Consider the following 15,489-nt stretch of genomic DNA (forward strand, 5'->3'; position numbering starts at 1 on the left):
CTGCACTAAAACCATATACAGTACTGAGGATAGCTTATTATCTTAAGTGAACAAGTTTCAAATGCTGACTACAATCTTATTCATGCATTTGTGAAAACTTTTGTGCGTTTCCCCCTCACTTTCGTCACTGCAGTACACATGCCAGTGTTCTTTCTGTTTTGGCCCAACACAGCTGAATGACTGTAGAGACAACACTGCTACACTTTGAATACAATCCTCTCACTGCTGGTAAACAGTGGTGTCCCATTGCAGCAATTTATTTAGGAGCCTGTTCTAGCCCAAACAAGGATTATGACAAAGCCCACTGCTCCCTCTTTTAGACCACTAAGTACTTTTTGCTGCTGATGCTGCTGAAGGCTAGTAGGCTGCTAAAGCATATGGGCAGCTGTTTGTCTGTATAAGAGAGTGAGAAAAGGAGAGACAAAGTGAAAAAGAGACACAGAGAGAGAAAGAAAATGGGTGGCAGTAAGAGCAACTGCAGTAAATGAGTCATCACACAACGACGAGTGAGCAGCACTTGAGATCTGTCTGATAAAATCTTGCCTGAGCAACTGAGCAGAACCTTATAATGTATTAACTGCATGCTTGAAACTCAGTAAAAGCTCAACTACTATACAATTTCACTGGTTTTAACATACTACAAAATGTAGAGGGGGAAAAAACTCCCCAAGACATTAAACTTGATATGCATAACTTGAACATAAATGTTTAGTAGAGAAAATAAAAGGTCTTCCAAACGTTTAACTTAAATTGTCTGTTGATGTTCATCTGATTGCAACAGGTGAAAGAAAACTATAAGTATGGTGCCCCCTTGGGGACAAACAATATGCATCCCCAGTCACTGCTGGACCCACAAACTCTTTGGATGGTTTAGTCTGGTCCATGGTGTTGTTTTTGAGGTACTCTACTGTGATATGTATATCCATTCAAATGCTAATATCATGCATGAATATTAACTGCCATGTCTTTACTCATCTTGTATACATAATTTTAAAAGGCCTAAGAGTTTAATGTCAGCTGCTGAAGTTAAAAAGTGATTCACCACTCTAACAGCAACTCAAATGTCAAATGGAAACCCCTACGATGATAAAGCCAAAACCTGCAATGGAAATTCACCTATTTTATAATGTCTCTCAGGAGAAATAATAGGAACAAGAGCATTTATACATTGAAGAGAATATTTATGCACAATCTGGTTGGTATCTACAACAAATGCACAACAGAAGTCCATGGAGTGAGTTGTAATGGAAAAGCACAAGGAAGCTTCTTTTTTTTCCCCATTTACAAGTTCATGACCTCACCAATAGCTACTTCCCTCTTCATTTACACTCACACACTTGTGTATACACACACACACACACACACACACACACACACACACTCGCACAGCTTCTCCACTCTGCAGTGTGTACTTCAGGGTAGAGCACCGTCATGTTGAAAGATACTGTTGCCAGCACACCTGTGAGTGTGTGCACGAGGATTCATGTGTGCATTTCCTTGTGTGTATATGCGTGTGCGGGTGTATGTGTGCGCACGTGAAAACACCGTCTCTTGTTTCAGCAGTAATGGCCCTGCTGAAACATGTGTCTCCCACTCAAAGGTTCCAGACTGCTGTTTGATACAAACACCACACAGCAGTGTTTCCTCAACAACTGGGGACTCAGGGTGGGTCGCCTAACCTAAAGAGTATAGGTGACATATCACCTAAACTAATTGAATAATTTAATTGGTTGGATGAGTGCATCTTCGAATTGTGTACTGCATTGAGAAATTATATTATTGTTATTTCTATTATACTGTAGGTTTAAAAGTTTTTGAAATTATTGATTATAGGTATTTGCAGTGGGGCCAATATTTGCACATGCATTAGTAAGTATTGTTGGTGTGATAAAATCATTGGTTTTATATTCATATTTTGATTTGAAAAATTTGGATGTAAATTCATGATCATGATCATTATATGGATGATTTATTTCATCCTTATAACATAACAGTAGAGGTCTAATGTTGACAGCAACAGCCACCAATAAAATAAAAGAATCAGAAAGAAACCTACCATCACCCTCTCAACCTGGAGATACTGATCAAACACAAAATGTGAACGCATTTTAAGCTGATATTGATTGACACATGATGTCACACATACTGGATGTGGACATAACCAATCAGGACCCCACATGTTTGAGGTATTATCAGTTTTAAATAATCTCACTGAGAACCTCTCCTTCACCTCGCTCTGCTAACCAAGTACCATCTGCTCAATATATTCCAAACTGCTGGCTGAAGTTGCAAAGCATCCATATGTAAATGTGCAGTAAACAGCACCTGCTTCCCCTGACTGAATGGTCCAGTGTCTTCTAAGGAACAAATATGCACTGGTGGAGAATATACTTACTTGCCCAGATGTCAGTTGTGCTGTGGACAGCTTTTCCTGCTACACATGCAAGGACCCCCTTTCACTTTGTTGTGCACTTCTACACCGGCCTGTGGCACCACTTTAAATCTGTGCTTTGAGAGCAAGGCCTGGTCTCAATGAGTGACATTAGGTTGCTTGTAAAGCATGTGATTATGCAACAAAGATGCATTCAAATGCTTAATATCCCTGTTCAGCTCAAGGTGCTTTTACACATTACAAACCTCCTTAGTTGCTTGGTAGTTGTCCATGCAGCTGGCTATAATATGCTCCCTGATACTAATAAATTTTCTCTTGGCAACTGCGGCTAAATCACTTGTGTTAGTGCAGGCTAAGATTACAGAATGTTATCCCAAAGGAAACATTTATATCTGCAAACAAGCAGCACTCACAACTCTGTGGTTCTCTCAAAATTCTCAAAAGATGTAAACAAATGAAAAGTGCAGGAATATTTTTACAAGCAATAATAATAATAATACTATCTCTCTTTTAAGAGTCTCTCTTATGTTTGTGCAGAGCCACTGCTCAGAGACACTAAATTGTGTTCATAGACAATGTGCTTGAGGGAAAGGGAACACGTAGCAAAATACCACTGATCATGTAGCCTACAAATGCGCTTTTACAGCTCTAGTTAGATATTTTAGGACAGGTCAAATATACAGTAATTTATGAAGGATATGGTGTGACTGTCCTTATGTTTCTCTTGGCAAGTTTGGATTTCAGAGAAACACGCAACGTGAGACTGACTCCCTTAACTGCTGTCCTCCTCCTTCCGGGATATACTGAAGCTGTGTGGGCTATTTTGGTTAGCTTGGTTGGCTGCAAAATCAAGTATTTGCAGAGAAAGTACTAAGGTGGTTCAAGTGCTCCTCAGTTTGTAGGACTACTATAATGGACCACACTGATCATTTACTGTTACTTTATCAATTCCCAGCCATATGCTTCAGTATTTTTATTTGATTTGTGTGCAAACTTCCAACTTCGACAGTACTGGTCCATTATTGAATATTTAATAAATATCACTCACTTGTGTCAAAACGTGTTTATATACACCAACCTCTAAGTACTGGAGCACAACAGAATAATAAACAAGACTGTGATGATGGCAAAAGACTATATATAAATTACTAAAAGGAATTATGATTTATATATACACACTGAAATATATGTTGTCAATAAATATTATTATGCCCTGACATCATGCATCACCACTGGGTTGCACAGAGATGTTTGTCAATTTCTCTCTTCTCCTCCACCAATAGGGTAGCAGGTGAAATGGTTGCAAAAAATACAGCTTAACATAGGGCACTTACATGAAATGTTTCCCAAATATATGCTATTTGATGAACACAATAATCCATATTTTATTTGGATTATTAGTATTTGAGGGAATACATATAGTGTGTGTAGTGAGAATACACAGAAACTGAGCATCTGAATGACTGGACTGATTGATTAAATGATTAATTTTGCTCTTACCTGTAAATGAGGGTTGATGTAAACTGAGATTAACTTTCACAGATGTGGCTGGCCACACAGCTCTGGAATCCCTGCATGCACACACACACATAAACACAAGAAAATACAATAAGAAAATATAGAGGCCCCTTTACAAAACACAAACAATCAAAGTATGGTTAATGTAAAAGACAGTGACATGTATTTAATATTGTTAAATAAAGAATTCCATACAAACACAGAGCTGTTGTTTCCTGAGAAGCAGGCTGTATATTGGAGCTTAAGTTAGTCTACACCTGTTATGTTTTTAACACTGCTATTGCAGTGTCCAATAGCTTTTCTTTATGCTGGGCAGCTTTCATGGACCTCATATGTTTGTCTTTTTTTATTTGATGTATCAAGCCAAATGAAACATAAATTAAATACAAAAGAGGCATATAGTGACTTTTAAAACATTGTGTTTTCTGTAATACAGTACAGACACACAGGTTGTATGCCTAGGATTACCCATTTTATTAGATCTTGTGATTGGAGGGTCAGGTCATACAGATTCCCACCTGTAGAGTTGGAAAATTAAACTCAAATAAAAATTCTTTATATAAACATGACAGTCTGGGCGGGTCCATTTCTTCATCTCTAAGAAAACACACGCTCCAAAACACTGTAACTCACACTGAATTCATTTCACACAACGTTTCTTTTTATTGCAACCCAATAAACCACTCCAGCCTTCTGCATGACTGAGTGTGTGTGGGTGTGTCTGTGTGTGTCTCTCTGTTGTGTGCGTGTGTGTCTGCATGTGTTATCCCCCATAGTCAGAACCACCATTAGACAAAGAGGTCAATTCATATTAAGTGTTAAAAAGGTCAGATTGTCCATAAATCAAAGCCCTACAAGCTTTAATACATCTTGCAAAACCACAACCAGTGGAAAAAGAAATTAAAATTACTACATTTAGCTACTCAAATAAAGGTGCCATTCAGTTCCTGACAAAGAAAATGACATGCCATTTGGTAATTGCTGTGGGTCAAAAAAGTCCAGAATAATACTTCTTTTAGCTCACACATAGCTCCAGTAAAATACAGCCCGGAGGACCGAAACACTCTATGCTTTAATAGGCATGACAGGGCACAAGCTTTATCCAGAATAAAATGAAGTGTATGCTCAGATACCTTTAAAAATGTCACACGGATTTAGAAAAATAAAAACAACTTGAGTTTGTTTGCGTATCTGACAGATGAAAGATAATAAATGACAACCATCATTACATCTGCGAGAATATGAAAATATAATCCAGGCCCAGGCTTGACTATTTTTTAGAATTATATATCATAGTTAATTAATCAAACTCATCTTTTTGGCAACTTCTCTGCTCTTAAGACAGAGAGCATTTGTTTTAAACAGGCTGATCTAACACTGATAATCAGCTTATGGCAACACTTAATATCAGCATGAAGATGATTAAAGGCAGACAGATGACACCTACTAGGCTCCAGTCTGATGGAGAAGTTTACAAGTCAGTCTTTGTTTATGCCATATGTTCTCAAACAAAACATTCTTATCTGTTTCTGTTTGACCTGACCTGAACACTGAAGGGGCAAAATACCATGATTCTTGCAAACAGCAGCGCTAAAAGATTAAAGAGAAAAACCCTGTCACAAATTAACATTAATATTAAAAACCTGATGTTGACTGTGTGCATTAACCCTGGGGTACACACCTCACCTCAGCCATTTTACAACTGAGGGAAACAGCTTTAATCTACTCCATGTCTGATCTGAGGTATGTGGGAAGCAGAAAATGCCACTGTGGGTGTCAGTTTACAGTCCAGCCTTAAGGTACCAAAAGCAGGCGTGTCGTGGCGAGAGCCAGGCGGTGTGCCAGACAGTTGGTTGTTTCTAAAAGGATCAGTGAGGCGGATTACTGCCTAAATCCCTTCTTTCACTGAGTTCCTACAAACTGTCATTTCTCTCTCTGCTTCACAATAACCAGTAAAAACACTGTCAGGTAGGGTGACTTGAGAAAAGCAGCAGCCTGCCGTGGAAACAAATGTAGATGTAGCCTAGATAGAGGCAGGAACATTTTCTTGTGTGCGGTGTCCTTCACAATGTTACTCTCAATAAGCTTGGCACGTTTTTGTTCAAGTTGGTAACACAGTTATTCTTATCTAATGTGAAACCTTGCATAGATGAGAAAAAGGTTTGGAGAACACAGATGTGAAGGTGATGACTGACTAATTGCAGTATGTCAGCTAACTCATTTTGGCAGTCACAAAGCCATAGACAAAACAAGAATATGCACTTTGCACAGGTACATAAACCCATCCACACACACACACACACACACACACACAAGTACTACACTATGTATAGCACGAGTTTGCGATATAAGCCATAAACAATAAATAAAAAATTTAAAAAATATCATCAAGGAGTCCTCACATCATGAATCTCAAAATCGCTGTTATAAGTGGAAAAAAATTTGTCCTTAAGAGTAAACTTTTTTCAGTATAATATTGACTATGTACAACCAGCCAATAGGTTCCACAAAATGTGGAAGCCAAATAAGTCCACAGACCTAAAAGCCCAATGCAGATCTGGAAAGGATGGAAACACAATCAAAGAAGTAAGGAGGACAAAAAGAATGAGAACTGAGTGTGTACTGTGGGCAGTGGATGACGCAGGATATTATTTCTGATTTATACAGTGCAGACAGACATGACCATTATTTACACATAAAGGTTATCCATCTGTGTGGTAAGGTAAAAACTTGTATGAACACACAAAACATTTTTTTTAACTTATTTTCAGTGCTTCCCACAGGTTGAGAATTTATTTGTGTTTGCCGTCCGGGTCACAATACCGCAGCACATTTTTCCAATCTATATGGACGTGAACTCTTCAGCTGCAGTTCAGCTTATTTTTGGGTGGGGGTTAATCTATTTATCTCGCTGAAATAAATTCTATATATGGGGGGTGGGGGACAGAAAACTGCATGCAGACACATTCACAGGCACGCCGATTCTAAGTCACTGCATTTATAAAATTGTGATCAATAACTGTCCAATACTAAATTTGTCATGAACTCTATTCAGATCTCAGACCATTCTAAAAGCCGACATGCCACCCACCCTCCACCATCTGCAGTGCTATCCAGTAAAACAGTACTGCCATAGAAGTTTTAGTAAATCCTAGAAAACCATTAAAGAAAACACATGATCCAATTCATGTGAGTCTGTAAATAGCCAAATGTCTGAACAGAAGATTTATTCATACTTACGGGTAATGTGGTAATCACTCAGCAAGCCTGGCCTTTTACCCTATACTCACACATCAATGGTCTGAGGCACTTCTGTTAGCTAGTCTCTCACACACACACACACACACACACACACACACTCACACGAGAACTCATATGTACCCCACCCACATTGTAAAAGTGCTCAGCAGCAATCACTTTAAAAAAAATGTACATCTACCTCCTGGCAGTGTGCCCGATGTCCAGTGTCCAGGCTTTCCAATATGCCAGCCAACCCCCCCACACACACACACAGTTTGTGACAAAACTCTCAAATCTAAACCAACATTGATCCAAAGCTAAATACAGCCTAACTCAAGGAGAGACTGCAGTGTAGCATACCAGGTGAAACATATTACTTTAAATTGGCAAACATATACTACAAGTATGTTTGTCTCTTTAACCTGATCTTTTCTGTTTTTACACTTCCTTTCCCTGTCTCTTTTAAGCACACATTCATATGAAGGCTAAATTCCACGGCCAGCAGCAGCACTGTAATTGTATTTACAGTGGCCTGGCTGGATTAAATTACAATGAAAACCATCCAACTCATTTACAGGCCACAGTCTCCCCCAAAAAGGCATCACAAATTGAGGCTGCTACATTCAAAAACAATTTCAGAGATGGACATTTATTTATTAGAGAGATTGAATTAGGAAAAGGCAGAAAATGGTAAATTATGGGAAAGAGGGAAAACTTTCCTAATACAACAATGAGTTGATTAATCAATTACTCGATCAACAGAAAATTAATCTGCAACAATTTTAATAATCAACTAATTGTTCAGTCTGTTTTGTTTCTGTTTTACACAATTTTAACTTGATTACTTTTGGACTGTTGATCAAACAAAAATAATTAAAGATGTTACCTTGGGATCAATTAAATTGTGACAGGTATTTACAATATATTTAAACATTAAGCGCTATTTTTATAATAAGGTATCAAATGACAATGTGAAAACAATACAACAATGTGTAGTGATGAACCTACAGAGAATTATCATCTGAATCTGCAGCTCCACTCGGCTTTATGGAGCTTTATAGAGTTTCAGCTCAGCAGCTAAAACCTCAGATATTTCCCTCAGGAGTTGACAGAGACCAAAAACCGAGCTAAAAGAGTGAATTTTGGACTAACATTCACCAGGTGGCCAGAAACACGACCCCAAATGAATGATAATGTTGCTCCGTAACTGCTGCATGTATAAATAAGCAACTGTTTACTAAAAAAGTTTGCCATATTTTTTAAGATTTAAGACGTGATGATATATCAATGTCATGTTCACAACTGGTTTCCACTGCCCTCAAGTGGACCAAAAAAACAAGAAAATCGTTTTTGCAGGTTTCAATAGACTAAACAATTAATCAATAATCAATACTCGATAATCTCAAGAGGAGGGGAGAGTAGGTACTTTATTAATCCCACTATGTGAACAATCAAATCAAATTAGGAGATAAGATAAAGTCTGGGATTAAAATACATTGGCCATTATAATCATTGCTGTGTTCTCCCTGGTCAGTATGTTTATTACATATATGACAACAACAAATGGTAAATTCTTACTGAAAGTAGAATGTGTTGAAGACAGATCCAGAGAGGAGGGAGGCTGAGGGCAGTAATGCACATAACTGAAATGATACTTTAATCATTTGTAACAAGCATCACAGAACATTTTCTCCAGCTAGAAAACAGAGCTCACACACAGACAGGGTTCATTTAACTTAAAAGTGCACTGTGTATGCGTACACGTACACACTCACACTTTAATTCAAAATTCAAAGAGTTACGCAAAGTGGAACACAGTGTCAAGGATGTTCATCTTTTTAAAAAAATCTTTAATGAAAAACATTCCCGGGGTCTATTTATGAGACAATGGCAATATCGACGCCAGCAGCACAAAACAGGGAGCTTTAATTCTCTTAGGCAAACTCCTGCCAACTCCAATAAAATCCAGGCAACCATACTTTGCATGTAGCCCGACCTCAGCTGAACCTTTCCCCTTTCCTCAAACCTTTTTGATGCAATATAGATACTGTGTTTCCAGCACAGATGGTAGATGTTATCTCTAAAATGTAACTGTTTACCATTTACTGTCCTCATTTAGATTTGGTTGTGGGTCCAATCTCTACAGTTTCCACATATCCTGTCTGTATGTTGCTTTTAGTTTTCTATAAGATGTTGTTACTGAAAATATCTGTATTTATTCTGCTACCTGATGACAGCCCACAGAAGTACTCACCAAAAATGCATCCTGTCAGTCAAAGTCAAAGCATCTGCAGACCACCCGTGCTGGCTACACCTGCCAGAAAACGTTGACTGTGTTTGCACAAGTTCGAGTGACGCGCTGACATCGGTGACTGGCATGATGTGTTTCCCCAGAAAACAGCCCCAGAGGTGTGAAGTACAGTATGGAGTCATGAACAGGCTAGAGCTGTGTCTGTGTGTGTATGTGCATGTATATGTATGTGATGGTCACTGCAGTTAGAATTTTAGGAGGTGTCTGAAGGATATGACTCATTACTGACTCTATAGACCCCTCACTATGCACCTTCTCTACCTGGAGACTTAAAACATGGAATAAATCTATTTACCTGCCAGGTTACCAAATCTTTTCCGGCTGTTCGCTCCGGAACCTTTTTTTCACCTCAACACTGCAAGGTTGAAATGTGTTGTGTGCAAAATCAACTTGCGTAGTTTAACAGGTTAAATGTGATGCAGCATGGAGAAGTAGACACTTATTGGCCAGTAGTTATTTTCTTTTTGTTTAGATGCATTTGCTTTTTAATACTATAAAAATGGACAAAGAGGTGAGTAAATATATATTTTTTTTAATATAAAAGTGTACTTTTTGGATTTTAAATGGGTGTCCTGTTAAGTTAAAAGGAGCTGTGACGTAGGGCCTTTACTTGCAAAAGAACAGGGTGATGGATGGACTTACGCATTTGGAACAGTTGAAACCTAAAACACACCAACAATTATCCGACCAGTCAATTACTCTGACACCTCTCCTCTTTTTGTCTTCTCTTTTCTTTTGTTATTACACAAAAACAACAAACACACAGGGACTCAACGCCATGGGAAAGCGGGCCCACCATGAAATCACATGCTCCTCCTGAGTAAATCTGGGAAATTATGCACTCGTGTCTCAAATCAGTGACAAAGTGAAATGTTTTCCAACAGAAAATTACATCCACTGTACAACCTCAGTTGAGGAAGTTCAAGTTGTCCTCTCTGAGTTTGGGCACATTTTAACAGCAGACATTACATCAGAAGTTGGGCTCAAAAGTATGTGAAAATCGTACCCATTTGGGTGCAAGTGTGTTTTTAACTGAACATTAAATTCAACACTGACCTTTATAATGGAGAACTGTAAACATTTTAAGGAATGCTTCTTTGGTTTCAAAACATACATAGCGCCACGCTTACTTCCATAGAGTAGACGCACTCACTGCTCTTTTATAACATTCAATATGCAAGACCCTCCCTACCTGCACCCCAGACTGACTAAATCCCCAAGAATGTGGACAAGAAGAGCAGAGAGAGACAAGGAAAATTAACATATCTGATACTCCTAAATTAGCGTTACAATAAATCACAGCACAACAACAAAACTGAGGGAAATTATGTTTTTGTTAATGTGAACATTGCTGTGATGTTTTTGCACTTTGCAGCAGAACAGCAGCTATGTTTACAAGTACATAATAATGTGATTATGGCCAATAATTAGAGTAAGACATTACTCCAATTAATGTGTTTACGTGGTTTAGTGAAAGTATAACATTGTTCCTCTCAGTGCTTAAATTAGAATCCAAAATGTGCCAGTACCCGAAATCAGCAGCCTGCCCATGGCATGCACATGTTGCTTTTATAGGAAGTGGTGTTTTGTCCGGTATGATTAGAGGCGAATGTGTTTATGACATAGAAATGTATTTCACATAATGACGCCTGCATAGCTGCATTTTGTTATGTGGAAACACTGCTTTATGGAATAAGAATAGTTCTTCTTAAGTGTTGAAAATAAATTGATCTGATATGATGGGGACAATTTTCTTTCAAACAAAGCAACAACTGCATGATACATAAGGCCACAGAATCAGACACACGTCACTGATTTTCTAGCAGGCTATTTCAATACCTATTCCATCATTTAATAGAGGTTACTGTCTGAACAGACACTAAAAATTGTACAATTTTTATTTATTTTAATAATGTATCCTTTTGTTTTAGTCAGATATTTAAAGTAACTACAATATACAGTACATACTGTCCCTACATTCCTTAGTAAGGGATGGTACAGATTTAGAGATTGCAGAGTAGCAAGGTTTTATTGGATGGAAAGATGATAGATGATGATAGATGGATGTATGGATGGATGTATGGAAGTATGGATGGATGGTCAGTCTGTCAGGGTTATGGTTAGATGGATGAATAAAAAAAAGCAGACAGCAGACACACAAGCAGACTGAAAACAACATAGAGAGGTAACGAGGAGGGCACAGTCAGGGCAGAAACACGCAAAACTAATTCATACGGGATGAAAACCAATCTTGAAGGAGAGCCACTTAACCTTGAGAACGCCTTGTGGCAACAAAGAGTGTCCACAGCCTCCAGATTATCCTTAATTTCCTGCAGCAGAAGGTCTGGCCATGGCACAGCTCAAACAAGTTTTCATTGCTTAATTACATACATTTGCAAAGGGTCAGGAAAAGGTTTGGAATCTGCCCTTGAGATCTGCATGGCACAGTAGCATCCCTGCCAACCAAGATATGAAGAAGACCAAAAGAACTCACTATGAAATATAAGTATCTTGTGCAAAGTTAACAAATTTCCTAATAAAATAATGTGCACTTTGTTAATAGATTAATGTAGAGTGATGGAGTTCCAGAAGAGAGAAAAGAGAGTAAGCAGTAAACAGTAAGACGCAGAGACCTACCCAAACGTATGTAACTCTTCTTGGAAGTACAAGAGTATGGAAATGTCTCAAAAACTCTCCACAGTGTGGGTATTTTAACACAGGCTATTTTAGTCAATCTTTTAAAGCATTCATTGTTTTACCAGCTGCATGTTGAATATTCCATTTATATTTTATTTGACATCCTTCACCTACCTCTGTTGAGTTTAGATTTACCCTACAGAGCCCCTCACATTCTTTGCCAATCTGAGTTTATTAAAGTTTAAAACAGAATATAAACTTTGGTCAAATGGATTGTTTTACTATTTTATGAGCGTGTGCCTAATTTCTTATTCATTTTTTTGCCAGTTTGTGAAATGACAAGATGTCAAACAACATATGTAGCTGAGTCAAGATCCTGGCACCAGAGCATTTACAGTTTTGGATCAATAACATCACTAACAAAAAGAAAATATTCCCACTGCTTGAGCCAAGTATGAACAGGAGTTAGTGATCAAGGAAACCAACAGCGTAATCCTCCTTTTACGCCAAAGGCCGGTGTTCAAACCCATGTTTCTCAACACTAAGCTGACTTTTGACTCATTTACAACAAAACTCATGACCAATGATATTCGTGAGTCAAACCATTTACACTGTGAAGCAGGTAAGTCACTGTCTAACACCTATATGTACCTCTTAGCTGTGACACTTTCTTTTCTAAGGAATATTTTGAATTTCAACTTAAAATTTTTTCTTTCATTCTTATGCAAAAGGATATTTAACACATAAACCACTTAATTTAATTTAATTTAATATTGTGCACAAGTCAATACCGTAAACTAATTAATTTACTAATTCTCCATCATTTTTAATTTCCTAATTCTCCATCATTTGCTCCCTATTTTCCATCTCACACGTTCTCAGACAACAAAGGACAGCCTCGCTGGGTGGATTTTCCCCCACTTACCCCCTCCAGGCGGCTGCAGGCCTCGTAAATGGCTCCAGACGCAGGGACTCTGTCCACCATCTGACAATGATTAGGACATGGCCTAGCTGAATACAAGTAGAGCCTGCACACTCAATTGCTGCAACACACCTTTATATGCAGCTAAACTAAACACGCCACCCACAAGTTTCTACATTCAGGCTGGAGATGCCAATCAGCGGTGGAGTAATAAACAGTTTTCAATTGTACTCGTCTTTGTAAAATTATCAGATGTCATTTCAATGTTGGGATACACAGCATACAGAATGTGTCAAACTAAACAGACAAAGACAATTGGGCAACTGGGCTCAAAAATTAAAAAAATGCTCCCTTTTTGGTCATTGGTTTGACGTACTTAAAATCACATCATGTCATACCTGAAATACACTATCTGGAGCGAAATCTACTTTTTTACAGTGTATAAATGCTAAAAATCAATCTTATACAGTGAAGAGGTGCACCAAGAGAATCAGGTTTAAGTTGACTTACACAAATGCATGCTGTGTAAAGTCTAGTAAAGTTAGAGTGTTGTGGATGAGTGCATAGATTTTTTGGCATAACATAAGCACATATATCATAAGAATATACTATATTAGCATTCTTTGTCATGCACATAGAGCAGCCATATCATTTATTTTTCTCTGTCTCTGTCTTCTTTCTTCCTTCTTATTTATACACACACACCCATCTCTCTCTTTCCCTCAGTCCCTCTCCTCCACCCAGACATCTGATAGTGATTATAGCACAGCCTCAGAAACACAACTCACTTAACTCTACACTATTAAGTGACTCGGTACCACTGACATAATTTGTTCATCTACACGTACAATTAACTGACATACACACGGGCCCCAGATTTGCACAGGCAAAAAGACAGTTGTTGAGGCTCATGAACACACACACACACACACACACACACCTCATTCACGCAACCGCACTCTCCTTTCTTCCACCCTTATGCCCCCATTTCAGGCAGGACCCTCATCCTGTCCGCCCCCTCCCTCCCTCCATCTCCAGTCCCCTGGAACAGAACAGTCACGGCTATATGCACCGTTGATTAGCTAGAACCTGAACCCAGTGGCAACAGTGGAAAGCTTAGTGTTCTTTATTGTGCTTCCTTCTTAGAGAAAGGGAGTCTCAGACAACTTGGCTTTCCCCCGTCCTATTACCTTATCTTTTACTAATGTAAGCCTAACGTTAAGGCAACTTTCAATGTTACTAAGATACCTTTTCTTTAACACAACTGTCACCAAGATTCAACAGAGGACAGTGGAGATGAACAGAAGAAAGAAAAGAAGAATTTAGATAAAGCTTAAAAGATTCAAACACTGGAGGAACATATGTGGATGTGTACAGTGGTCTGAGGGTTGTAATTGTGGGGTGTTGTATGGTGACTTGAGCACATGTGGCAAAGGGTGTGTGTGTGTGAGGTTATTTGTTATGGCTAATTCCTTAATCCCACAACATATGCCTGAAACCTGCAACAGATGCCTCTGAGAAGAATCTGCACACACAAGCACACACACACAGAAGAAAACACACTGCACTGCTATCATTACTATTAATCCCCGTTCACTGTGCCTGCTGCAGCCGGTCATGTTGGAACATGACAGCTATAGTAATCAGATTTAGAGAACAAAAAGAATTATTTGCCCTTGTTGCCCAGTAAGCTTTCCAAAAGAAACGGCGGTGTGTTTGACAATGTTCGTGACAAATCCTGTCATTTTGATTTGGCTTAGTGGAATCAGACTCACAGAATCCACACAGTGAATTAACAAACAAACTTGCTGAGGTCTTTCGACCTCCTGATCTCTGTCTGCTTCTCTGTCTGCTGCTGATATAACTAAGCTAGCTGGCAGCTTTACAGCGATTCATAGCAGTAGCAATAACAGATACCTTGTACCATCCATTAATCCTGAGTAGTCACTACAAACTTAAAGTAGAGTAAACGTAAAGTAGAAATGAAATACAAAACGCAACAAAAACACCGGCACCTTTACAACTGTTTACCAATTCAAAAAAATAATTAAGTTAGCTAAAGATTGTGGAGACACAATCATGAACTGTTGCGTGCAGCACAACTAGACATGTAGGACTTAAAAAAGGTTTGAATAACATGAAGCTCTGTTCTGCTGCACATTTCTTCTATTAGTGTATCAGTGTGGAATTTTACAAGTGACTATCTCATTTTGCAATACTTAAGAGACATTAAATACAGCTTGTAAAGAGTACAAAGTTCATTTTAGGCGATTACAGAAATGATGGCAATATGACTGCTGACCTGTCTTACAGGTCAGTACATCTACACAGCTGCCCTGGAGAAGGTCAGCGTTTTCTCCTGGTGGCTCATCTGGCAGAAGCCCACGCATAAAACATTTTAAGCGTGGGCTGAATTGGACTCTTAACCTTTATGTCAGTCCCATTCTACCATGTCTTGTGTCATCTGCT

The 15,489-nt window shown here is 38.5% G+C and overlaps 1 protein-coding gene across 2 annotated transcripts in view; it reads right to left on the reverse strand.

Moving 5' to 3' along the window:
• bmpr1ba (bone morphogenetic protein receptor, type IBa) overlaps window positions 1–15,489 on the reverse strand; it is a 71,364-nt gene that overhangs the window by 47,594 nt on the left and 8,281 nt on the right. Inside the window, exons 2-3 of one of the 2 annotated variants that reach the window (XM_044195540.1) lie at window positions 3,893–3,963; window positions 2,396–2,503 (exon numbers count right to left, since the gene is read on the reverse strand). The gene's annotated coding sequence lies outside the window, so the exon portion shown is untranslated. The remainder of the gene's footprint in view (window positions 1–2,395; window positions 2,504–3,892; window positions 3,964–15,489) is intronic. The other variant, XM_044195539.1, reaches the window with a different exon arrangement.

This window comes from Siniperca chuatsi, linkage group LG5 (genome assembly GCF_020085105.1).
Source record: "Siniperca chuatsi isolate FFG_IHB_CAS linkage group LG5, ASM2008510v1, whole genome shotgun sequence".
In the NCBI taxonomy this organism is placed as follows: Eukaryota; Metazoa; Chordata; class Actinopteri; order Centrarchiformes; family Sinipercidae; genus Siniperca; species Siniperca chuatsi.